Source organism: Microtus pennsylvanicus, chromosome 2 (genome assembly GCF_037038515.1).
Source record: "Microtus pennsylvanicus isolate mMicPen1 chromosome 2, mMicPen1.hap1, whole genome shotgun sequence".
Taxonomy (NCBI): domain Eukaryota; kingdom Metazoa; phylum Chordata; class Mammalia; order Rodentia; family Cricetidae; genus Microtus; species Microtus pennsylvanicus.
In genome coordinates, this window is record NC_134580.1 from 63,304,400 (window position 1) to 63,316,759 (window position 12,360).

Consider the following 12,360-nt stretch of genomic DNA (forward strand, 5'->3'; position numbering starts at 1 on the left):
AGCTTCCTCACCCATGTGGCTCCTTCACCTCACTGCTAGCTCTGGCACTGAATGTCACCCAAGTTAAGACTGAGACTGTAGCTATTCTGTGAGAGGGAGATTGGGGGGAAAAAACCAGAGGAGACTTGGGAAATTGAAGTTAATTTTAAAAACAAAAATAACCAAGTCTCTTATTCATACAAGAACAACCAAAGCTGAGTAGAAATGAAGTACACTCCATGACTGTCAATACATTTACACAGACGCGGACACTGCACCACAGTGCCAACTGTCAACACTGTGTCCCTTACACACACACACACACACACACACACACACACACACACACACACACACACACACACACACACACACACACCTGGGACCTTGAAGCTTTTCCTCAGCAGCTGCCGTGATACTAAACTCTTGGCCAGTAGAGGGCACTGCAGGGACACTAAGGAGCATGGGCGTTCTTGATTGCAGCATCCTTCCAGATTGCAACATCTTTTGCGCATACTGTTTGGAGATCAGACAGTGAGGGTAGGAAAAGTGGGGTTATCCCCTCCAGTCCGCAGCATAGAGTCAGTGTTCTATAGAGTTCCCTCAGCACGCCAGCACAGGCTTCTCTCCAACAGAGGCGACCTTGCCAGTCTCTCCTGGCCACTTCACCTGGACCCCAGAGCAGCCCCACAAAACCAGTCTGAGGTAGGGGGACCCTCTCTTAGCCTCTAGGAGATTTTCTGGAGTTCTCCTTTGCTTATGACACCGCCGCAGGATCTCTAAGAGTCCCGCGTGGCAAGTCTTTGTAGTAAACCTTGCCTCTTCAAATACCAGGTGGATTTGGTTCCCAGCAATGAATTATTGTCTAACCCCAACGGATGGAGTTTATCTGAGGCAAATGAGGGCACGTAAAAAGAAAAGATACCTTTTCTTAAGATTGTGGGTTCATATCTGCCTCCCTAAGAAAATACATTAACAAGGGAGATAAAAAAAACACATGAAGTTACTTAACGTACTTTCTGTTCTGTGTAATATGAGGCCACCCGGTGACAGAGACCTAGAAAGACAAAGAAAACTGTACCTATTAATGCTTAGGTTTAATGGGGACCAGGCTGAAAGTAGGTTCAGTGCTGTGGTGGAGAGCCGTCCACTGTTAGTGTAGTACCGGAGTTGCAGTCAAGGTGTGTCCTGCATGCCTTCAGAACGTAGGTAGTGGGCTTCAGAGGAAGCTGAAGATGGTATGACTCTAACACAATCATGAAAAGAAGCATGTGACTGTCACGTCTCTCTGACGCTTGCTGTCCTTATCTCTAACATGGGGACACTTGTTTTCTTTTTCTTTTTTTAAAAAATATTTATTTACTTATTATGTATACAATATTCTGTCTGTGTGCATGTCTGCAGGCCAGAAGAGGGCACCAGACCTCTTTACAGATGGTTGTGAGCCACCATGTGGTTGCCAGGAATTGAACTCAGGACCTTTGGAAGAGCAGGCAATGCTCTTAACCACTGAGCCATCTCTCCAGCCCGGGACACTTGTTTCCTATGCGTTTGAGATAATCTGTAACTAGGAGGGTTACATACCTTGTCAGTACTGACAATTTTGCTATCTTTATCGTATTTGTTTGTTTATTCTATGTGTGTGGGTGTTTTGCCTGCATGTATGTGTGTGTGTGTGTGTGTGTGTGTGTGTGTGTGTGTGTGTACCATGTGTGCCTCAGGCCCACGGAAGCCATAAGAGAGTATCAGATCCCTTAGGACTGGAATTACAGATGGCTGCAACCTGCCATGTGGGTGCTGGGATTTGAACCCAGGTCCTCTGGAAGAACAGCCATGTCGTTAAGCACCGTGCCATCTCTCCAGCCTCTACCATTATTTTTGATGTTTCTCAGGATCTGAAAGCAGAGCCGTGACCTCAGTTAGTCTCAGGGTCAGGCCAGGAACAGAAATGAGGTGAGTGAGCCCACCCGGGGCCGTGGCAAAGAAGAGCATGTCCGCAGGGCTTGATGGACGGGTCTCTGCCATGTGAGGATGTCGGTCTTCCCTCTGCCTGTGAGGATGTCGGTCTTCCCTCTGCCTGTGAGGATGTCGGTCTTCCCTCTGCCTGTGAGGATGCTGTCTTCCCTCTGCCTGTGAGGATGTCGGTCTTCCCTCTGCCTGTGAGGATGCTGTCTTCCCTCTGCCTGTGAGGATGTCGGTCTTCCCTCTGCCTATGAGGATGTCGGTCTTCCCTCTGCCTGTGAGGATGCTGTCTTCCCTCTGCCTGTGAGGATGTCGGTCTTCCCTCTGCCTGTGAGGATGCTGTCTTCCCTCTGCCTGTGAGGATGTCGGTCTTCCCTCTGCCTGTGAGGATGCTGTCTTCCCTCTGCCTGTGAGGATGTCGGTCTTCCCTCTGCCTGTGAGGATGCTGTCTTCCCTCTGCCTGTGAAGATGTCGGTCTTCCCTCTGCCTGTGAGGATGTCGGTCTTCCTCTGCCTGTGAGGATGTCGGTCTTCCCTCTGCCTGTGAGGATGTCGGTCTTCCCTCTGCCTGTGAGGATGTCGGTCTTCCCGCAGTCACTCTCTTCTGTACTCTTTCTCCAGGCACACTCAGGAACCCAGTCCCTGTGTCTTCTGTCTCTACCTCTGCTAGAGGACCCATGCCATACTCTCTCCCTCGGTCACCTGGCCACCACGGTGTTAAAGGTGTGTGTGTGTGTATGTGTGTGTGTGTGTGTAGGTGAGGTGGAGGTGTGTGTGTGTGTGTGTATGTGTGTGTGTGTGTATGTGTGTGTGTATGTGTGTGTATGTGTGTGTGTATGTGTGTGTGTATGTGTGTGTATGTGTGTGTGTATGTGTGTGTATGTGTGTGTATGTGTGTGTGTGTGTGTAGGTGGGGTGGAGGTGTGTGTGTGTGTGTGTAGGTGAGGTGGAGGTGTGTGTGTGTATGTGTATGTGTGTGTGTATGTGTGTGTGTGTATGTGTGTGTGTATATGTGTGTGTGTATGTGTATGTGTGTGTATGTGTGTGTGTGTATGTGTATGTGTGTGTATGTGTGTGTGTATGTGTGTGTATGTGTGTGTGTGTATGTGTGTGTGTATGTGTGTGTATGTGTGTGTGTGTGTAGGTGAGGTGGAGGTGTGTGTGTGTGTATGTGTGTGTGTATGTGTGTGTGTATGTGTGTGTGTGTATGTGTGTGTGTATGTGTGTGTGTATGTGTGTGTGTGTATGTGTGTGTGTATGTGTGTGTGTATGTGTGTGTGTGTATGTGTGTGTGGGGGGGGGTGAGGTGGAGGTGTGTGTGTGTGTGTGTGTAGGTGAGGTGGAGGTGTGTGTGTGTATGTGTGTGTGTATGTGTGTGTGTATGTGTGTAGGTGAGGTGGAGGTGTGTGTGTGTGTATGTGTGTGTGTGTGTGTATGTGTGTGTATGTGTGTGTATGTGTGTATGTGTGTGTGTGTAGGTGGGGTGGAGGTGTGTGAAGAAGTTAAAGGACAACCTCAAGACTTAGTTGTCTTCCTCGAACATATGGAATCAAGAATTGAACTCAGGTCATCGTTTGGTGACAAGCCCCTTTATCAGCTGAGCTGTCTTGCAGGCCCTCATCAAGGTTTGATCAGGGTTCCTGCAGGCTGAGGTGATAGGTTTGCAATGTACCGTCCAGGTCTCCCTTGTCCCTCTTGGCCCCAAGAGCTGAGGTTCTCTATACCCACTTTCCCTCTGTCCTTAATCCCGGTCCAAAACTCCGCAAGCTCCAAGCTTTACCTGGGGAAAGTGGCTAAGACACGTTTTTTCACGCTAAAGCATTAATGGTTTAACAGTTTACCCTTCACCGTGGGTGAGGCTACAGCTTCACAATGGAGAGGTTGTAGAATGAACTAGTAAACAGGGGGATTTGGAGTATTTGGCACTCCCAGGAATGAATATGTTTACTTCAAAGTCTTCCCTGGCTTTTCTGATTCTACTAATAAAGCAAATCTAAAGTCGGCCTTTGGAGACAGAAGGGGTGGCTGAGCTCCAGGCTTCTGAGGCTTGGGAGACCCAGGAGGGTGAGAAGCGTGAGGTCTCTCCTGCTGTGGCGCCTCCCGCTAACTTTCATTCAACGCTCTTGCCGTGTCTGATGTCTAGCAAGTATTTCCGAAACACGAGCAAGATGCAGTGTAACCCGGAGAAGAGAACAACCCAACGGCCGCTCAAAGTCACTATTTATAGGTAAGAAAGGACGAGCAGTTCTTTGCCCGGAGGTTTCTCCCCATCTGCTTCACTGAAGCCTTCAAAACGGCCTTGCAATTGAAGTGTGCGGTCACCAGGTGGTGGGAGCGCGCTGTGGCTGGAACCGTAACCAGGAAGCGACGCTCTCCTGGCACCTTAGCCAGAGCCGGGACTTCCTCTCCACTGCAGCAATAGCCACTGGGGGTGGACGGAGAGGAGTCCGCCCTCGATAAAGGGTCCGTAGTGACCCAGAGCTGCCGTGTGGGCCGATCCCATCTCTCCGTCTCCATCCGAGAAAGAAAAGCGATTCTGTCTTAAGAAAATAAAAGGCCCCATGAGTGCCCGTTTTACAAATCTGCATCAATTTGTTTTCCTATTTATTTATTACTGTGTGGGTGTGTGCACGCGCACGCATGTATGTACTGTATGTTCATGAATGCTCGAGTGTGCTTACCTATGCGTGGTGGTCAGAGGAAACTTGCAGGAGTCAGGAATCCCTCAACTGTGTGGATTCTAGGCACCAAATTCGTGTTTTTTGGGCACCTTTACCCACTTTTCTATAAGCGTGGGTCTGCTCCCTCTCATGTCCTTGTTCCCTTGCAGGAGAAAGCCGTACCCTCTTGGGACATCTCTAGGAAGGAATTAGCATCCGGTTTTCATTTCTTATCACCTGGCTAAGAGCCTGGAACAGTGGTTCTCAACCTGTGGGTCACAACCCCCTGGGGTCGAATGACACCGTTCGATTCATAACAGTAGCAACATTACAGTTATAAAGTAGCAACGAAAATAGTGTTATGGTTGGGGTGATCACAACATGAGGACTGTATTAAAGGGTGGTAGCATTAGGAAGATTGAGAACCTCTGGCCTACAGGAACCTGGTCAGGGTGGAGCTATGGCAAGACATTGAAGATCAAAGATACTGGGGTTCCTACTCTGCCCTCCCTGCTGGGACCACAGGTTAGCTGTGCCCTCTGTGCCCTCTGTGCCCCTTCTCACTGTACCCTTCTTCTCTGATCTTCCCGGTCCTTCCAAATACAGCCAATTCTCTATTCGAGGTGATTTTTCCCCCATGATGTTGCCACAAACACTTACTTAGCGAATGCTGAACTCACGGGGTTGAGCTCATGGGAATAGGAGTCTGTCACCACAATTTCATCACCTGATCGATACATAGCCTTTGAGGCCCTGATGGCTTATTCTGTAATTCCAGACTGAGGCAGGAGGATGGCCGTGATTATGTTCAAGAGACAACAATAGCACAATCTTTCTATTTAAAGGCATTTCACTTGGTTACTTATTCACAAGGAATAAGCTTTTCTGACTGTGTATCACGGGCTATACGCCAGGGCTGGGAACACTGTCCAGCGTCTTAGCCCTATGCTCAGCAACAATGTAAACAACCGATCAGCAGCAACAATAACAAAACACATTTTAGAAAAACAATGTGGGGGGCACTAAGGAGTCTGAGACACAGGAGCCTGAGAAACTTGGAGTTGAACAAGCCAGGGCCTCCTCTTGTGGATCTACAGAAGCGGGAGCAGAGGGGGTCATGGAGGGGTGGGGTTAGCACTTTCCTGCTGGAAACAAGCTAATAAGGGAAAAGGGTATTTGCAGCTTTATGTGACTCGGGAGGCTTCAGGCCAGACCACCCCCATTGAACTCTTGCTGCTAATGCTGGTACTTGGAGAAGGAGGACAGCCACCTAGAAAAAGATGGACACAAGGAGCCCTGGGTTGTGGGGACCAAGCAGGGCCTGCCTGTCCTGGGTCCTCTTGGCTTCTCTGCCGCCACACATCTTTTGCTTCCAGGGTGGGTCAGGATGCTTCTGCAGCCAGGCTCTTAACTCTTTATGGCCAGTTGGGAGACAGAAAACTGGGAGAAATGTTTGTGTGATTTTTCTGTTTTATAGCTGGCCTGGGGGTGGGGTAGCCTCTCTGGTCCACTGTTGGGAGGAAGAGCTGTGCTCTGCTGCAGCTTGACTGGGGAAGGGGGAACAGTGAGAGTCAGAAGGACAGAGAGAAAGCCAGCTTCGGAGACCTGTGGTCTGAACCACTGCTTTCTGAGCCCTGGTCACCTCAGCTGAGAATATGCACATCAGAAGGCTCAGGGTGTCCACTTACTTCAGGTGAGTCTGAAAAAGTCTGCCAAATACATTGGGGCTGCAACTAGGCAAGCAGGCATTTGTAACTCCATAATCTGTGAGCAACGGGACCAATGGCACAACCGCGTCTTATGTCTGCATTTCCTTCCCTCTCTTTCCTCACATCCGCTCTCATCCCTGGGAAGTCGGTGGAAAGCACATATTGAAATCTGAGACTGCTCTCTAAGTCAGCAAATCAAGGAGGGCTGCAGGATCCTACCTAGGAGGAAACATAAGAGTCACCTTGGAACCAGCCGGCAGGATGGCTCTGTAGATAAAGACACTTTAGGCCAAGTCTGAAGATGGGAGGTATAGACCCATATGGTTGAAGGGGAGATTCAACTCTTGTGAACTGTCCTCTGGTCATGCACAATATAAATAAATGGATATATTGATAGAAAGATGATAGATAGATAGATAGATAGATAGATAGATAGATAGACAATAGATAGATAGGTGATAGACAGGTGATAGATTAGATGGATAGACGACAGATATATAGATAATAGATAGATAGGTAGGTAGATGATAGACAGACAGACAGAGACTTGCCTGCACCATCAGCAGCTTTACATGAGGGATAGGCTGCCTGTCTTCTTTCTCCGGGTCACTGTGTCCTTGGACTTGTTCTGTCAATCTGTTAAAACATGGTGGGTTACTATGAAGTTATAGTGTGTGCAGGTAAGCCTCACCTGAGGACTTAGGAAGGCGATTGCTGGCACATACAACCAAGAAGGACTGACTGTTCGTGGCGGAGGCAGAGGACATCCCTTGTCTGGCTGTGGCTTCACCTCTAGAGGCCGAGTGGGGATTTGAGGGCTTATTTTGGTGAAAGGGACCTATTTCCATTTGACTTCTGTGAAGACCTATTTGATGGCTTCTTTGAGAACCAAAGGGCAGAAACCGAGGTTGAGCTTTCCCTCTACCTCCCGTGCCTTTCACCTCTGGAGGTGGACTTCATTCAACGTGGGTCACTGGGTCACAGGGCATCATTTCATTCTCTTCCGCAACATCTGGCAGCCGTGGGACAGACAACTTCAAATCAATATCAACTTCAACTTAGATAGTTAATTGGCAGAAAAACCAGTACAAAGAGAATTGAAGCGAACCTTCCAGAAAAAGCCGAAGTTGAAGACGGCCTGTTCCAGTTCTTGGTGATAAATGGTAAGACCGTCACTGCTGGACTTGAAGAGCTGGGAATTCAACAGTCGCATATATTGGGGAGTTAATAACAAGTGCTATTGGAGGGTTAACAAAAACAGCTTTTAAAGGCCTTAAATGAAACTTTCAGTATAACTGCTCCTGAAGAACGTATAAATGGCTCATTAGGCCCCTGTTTGTCATAGAATTTTGAGTCTGATGTTGGGAACATACAATAGGATCGTTATCATGTTGTTCTTAAAATTGTTACAATCTCTGTTCCCTCCCTCTCTTTCTCTAACCAAAGGTGAGCTTCATGACTCTTGACCCGTGCCTTTTAATGCCTTTAAAACATGGATTTGTTTCCCATGGGTTGAAAAGCTGGGTGACGTCAGCCTGCTGTGAAACTTGAACATCCAGGACGAATCTTCAGCACAAATGCTCCGTGCTTCTCTGTATTTAGTAACCAAAGAGAGCTCGTCAGCGATCACACAGTTCTGAGTTAGTAAATTAAGGGTGTTTTCTAGTCTGGCTGTTTAATAGCTCTTAAGTCTGTGGTGTTAGATGCAGGTTTTAAAAGGCTGTATCTTTAATCCAGCACTTGGGAGGCAGAGGCAGGTGGATCTCATTGAGTTTGAGGCCAGCCTGGTCTACAAAGCGAGTTCCAGGACAGCCATAACTGTTTCAGAGAGAACCCTGTCTCAAAAAAACAAAATAAATAAATATTTAAAAAAATGTAAATTGGGTCTCCACCATCCTCTATAATCTCCCATCTCTTTTTTCCCTTTTCTGTGCCACCTCGGCCTCAGCCCTCAATCTAGATGATGCTCATGACACCACTATTGGCCGTAACAATCACGGAGAGTAGATCGCTTAAAAAGAGAAGGTGCTTATTCAGCTCGCGGTTTCAGAGGCAGAGCAGATCAGGATTACTCGGTTACGTCCAGCCGGGTCCCTCGTGCTGTGTCATAGCAGAGGTGAGGCAGTCATGTGACGAGAGCTCCGAGGAGAGCAGGTGCGAGCATGTGGAAGAGACTGTGGCACAGATAATAAAGACTCAGAGACAGAAAAACAAAACAGCCAAGCCACTAGAGAAGTTTTACTTCTACCAAGGCTGAGTGGTAAAAACTAAGCAGACTAAGCTTCTCTCTCCTCCAGTTTTATGTTCCCTGTAGCACTGGGATTAAAGGTGTGTGGCATCCTAGGACTGAGATTAAAGGTGTGACCCATCACCTGGATTTGTTTCTGCATTGATCTTGGGTAGCCCAGGGTGGCCTTGAACTCACAGAGATCCACCTGCCTCAGTCTCCGAAATCCTAGTATTAAAGGTGTGTATCACCATTACTTGACCTCTAGTAACTTTAGCTTTGCCTCTGATCTTCAGGCAAGGTTTATTTATTAAAATACAAATATTATACCACTATATAGAGGTGAGGGAGGCAAGGTGTGAATCCATTTTATAGAAACCACCCCCACACATGTAGCGTTCACCTGTACTACACGTACTACGGTACTATGCCTGTAGTGCGGTGCTTGTACTACAAGACAGTACACGAGCCTGGCAAGAGCCTGGAGATTTAAACACACACAGACAGGCAGAGAGACAGAGGCACGGGTCATCCTTGAATTCCCCAAGAATGCCCCCTTTATTGTGTTCTAGGGCAGCTTATATAGGGATCCTTAACCTCAGCCAAACCCACCAGAAACCACTCTCCTGCCATCAGGAACTCCTGAGGGTCTCGTGCTCAGAGCAGCTGAAAACACAGAAAAAAGTTGTTCTGTTCAGAGCAGCTGCAAGCATAACAAGTTGTTTACAGGAAATTCAGGGTCTGGGTCCACAGCCCCTAACATACACACCTCCGAGAAATAATCAAGTCTCCATAGAAAGAAATCGAATCTTTCAAAGGCCCCACTGCCCAGCATTGCACCACTGGTCACCAAGCACCAGCACACATGCCCGTGGGGACAAACACATCCAGTCCTTGACTCAGTCCATCATGGATGAGGTCCAGCAGGGGCCTGCCATCCTCCTGCTGGAGCATCACCATCACCTCGAAGGAGAAGGGCGACCGTGAAGGATTCAGGCTGGACAGAGTGATGCTTGCTTCTCTCTGCATGCCAGCTACTTCCACGGCGACCGCCCTCCCTCTTCTCCAGGTGAGTCTGAATTCGGGGGCTTTTGCGATGACTTTGATCTCTTCTGTGCTGTCCCCCACTGCAGTGTGGGAAGAAGGGGAGGTTAAAGATCCCCAGCTCTGATCCCTACCCAATGAGGTAAAGCCTTCTTGCCGCTTTACCTCCAGAAAGGTCCCAGTAGAGAAATCCCAAGTCAAACGTGCACAAACTGCTCTTCTGCAGTGGGCAGTGGCTGCTGATTTTACTACCAATGACAGCAACTGGCCTTACCCATCTCTTACCATGTGCCAGCCTCTAGACTGGGAGCTTGCTATGTTTGTATCTCTTGATGAATTGTTACAAAAAGCTGTGAAACAGACACTAATGCTATCTACACTTTACAGCAGGGCTCAAAAGAACCTGGGTAATTTGCTGGCTTGGGTAGCTAGGTAGTAGGACAGGACTTTACACCAGAGCCCAGGATGCTGCTCTTGCGGCTGCTGGGGAGACCTTCCTCCTGACACCCATTCCCTCTCTCTGGGTGTCCTGCCATGCGCATCAGCCAGTGATTTATCCCATCAACCTGAGCGAAGAGAAAAGCCAGGCTTACAGCCCAGAATTGCCCTTCAGAAGGGCAACCAGTGGCCCAGAGCCCTGCCAAGGCGATGTTGTGACAACTAGGTCTCCCAGGAGATGAAGGGAGTCTGGGTTAGCGTGAGTTCAAGGCTGGACTGGACAACTTAGTAAGACCTTGTTTCAAAGTAAAAATTCAGGACAGGTCTGGGGGCGTACCAGCTCAGGGACATCACCGTTGCTTAGCATGTACAAGGCCCTGGGACCCTTCTGTAGTAGCATAAATAAATCACAAATAATACTTTTAAAAAGTGCCGCCGTCACTGAAGACCACTGAGCTGGGCTGGCAGTATGGCTCCGCAGGTAAAGGCATTTGCTGCCTATGTCCAAAGCCCTGAGTTCAAGTCCTAGACCCCTGTGGACTCCTGGAAGCTGTCCTCTGACCTCCACACACACATCCACACTCACAATAATAATAATAATAAGATAAACAGTTTTAGAGGCCACCAAGTTCATCAGCCCATAAAAGAGACAAAGGAGACCCTGACCTGGGGCCTCTGGGCATCTATGAGAGCCTTCCCCAGAGTTCCTGCTCTGCAGAGAGAGGCCTCAGATTTGACAGCTAAAGGGAGAAAGCCGAACCCATTCCATGTCCATCCAGACGTGCAGGAATGGGAGAGGGGAGGAGGAGAGGAGAGAGAGGGGAGGAAGGGAGAGAAGGCAGATTCCTTCCTGGTCTCAAACAAGCTATCTGACGTCCCTGATGAGAGCTCGCGAAGACAAGCTCTGTGCTGGAAATGCCATCCAGTGGGAAGTCCTGCCTCTTGCCATTTAGAGCCAACTTCACCCAAAGGTCACCTGCTGTCAAACAGAGCCCAGGTGCAGTGCGAGATGGGAGGGGTTCTGGCAGGCCGATTTCATTCTGGTTTAGCTGGTTTCTGTTTAAGTACATAAAGTGTGCTAGAGTTCCACCCGGTATCTAAAAGATAATGGATCGTACCCTGCTAGCCTGAAGGGACAGCGACAGCAATAGTAATATCAATGGGACAGGGCTAAACTCTTCAAGAAAATAGAGTTGAGAGGCACAGGATTGGGGTAAGGCTCAGGCGTTTGGCAGGGGCGTGAACTTTGACTTCAGAGATGAACGGTCTGTTGGCCAAGCTTCTAGGACCCAGGCTGGGCTCCTTGACTAAACAAGAGTAAGACGTGTTCTCAGATGGCAAGCATGTTGGCCCCAGGGCTCCGCGTCTTAGCTGCAAACAGCAGAAGGTGCCTCTCTGATCAAGACAAAGGAAGTGCAGAGCAAGGCCACACAGGGCAGGAAGGGGCCACCCCAGGACAGGAGGACCAGAATGGGAATGGCTCTGGAGGTGCAGAGGGCGGAGCTAAGCCAACGGAAGTTGCCATTGGGGTTTGCCTTTAGTAGGTCAGGCTGCTGGAACAAACTGCCTTTAGCTGGATGACTTACAAGCAGTCCTTTATTGCTCACAGTTGGGAAGGCTGGAAGTTAAAGATCAAGGTGTCAATAGAGTCAGTTACACTGAAGTTCTGCCCCTCATGTATGTACTATGTGTCTGCACTCAGAGGAGGGTAAAGACCGTCCCTTTCTCCTCTTTTAGACAGGCACCAATTCACAGTCATGAGGGCCTGGTACCTCTGAAGGTCCATCTCTTATTACTACCACATTGGAGATTAAGATCCAGCATTCGAGTTTGGGGGAACACAAGCATCCAGGCCATAACAGGGTCCTTGTGTAGCGTAATTGGAATCCTGATTCCCACAGGTGATCCTATTAGGGATCAAATATTTAGAAAAGTCGTACATGCACACAAACTCTTTCAATGAACACGTAAGTCAGGAAGAAAATGAGAAAAGAATAATACAGCTATCAAGGAATGGAGACAGTACCTGAGGTACTGAGAGACAGACCCACGGAGAAGTCTGGAACTGAGAGACAGACCCACGGAGAAGTCTGGAACTGAGAGACAGACCCACGGAGAAGTCTGGAACTGAGAGACAGACCCACGGAGAAGTCTGGTACTGAGAGACAGACCCATGGAGAAGTCTGGAACTGAGAGACAGACCCACGGAGAAGTCTGGTACCGAGAGACAGACCCACGGAGAAGTCTGGAACTGAGAGACAGACCCACGGAGAAGTCTGGAACTGAGAGACAGACTACGGAGAAGTCTGGTACTGAGAGACAGACCACGGAGAAGTCTGGAA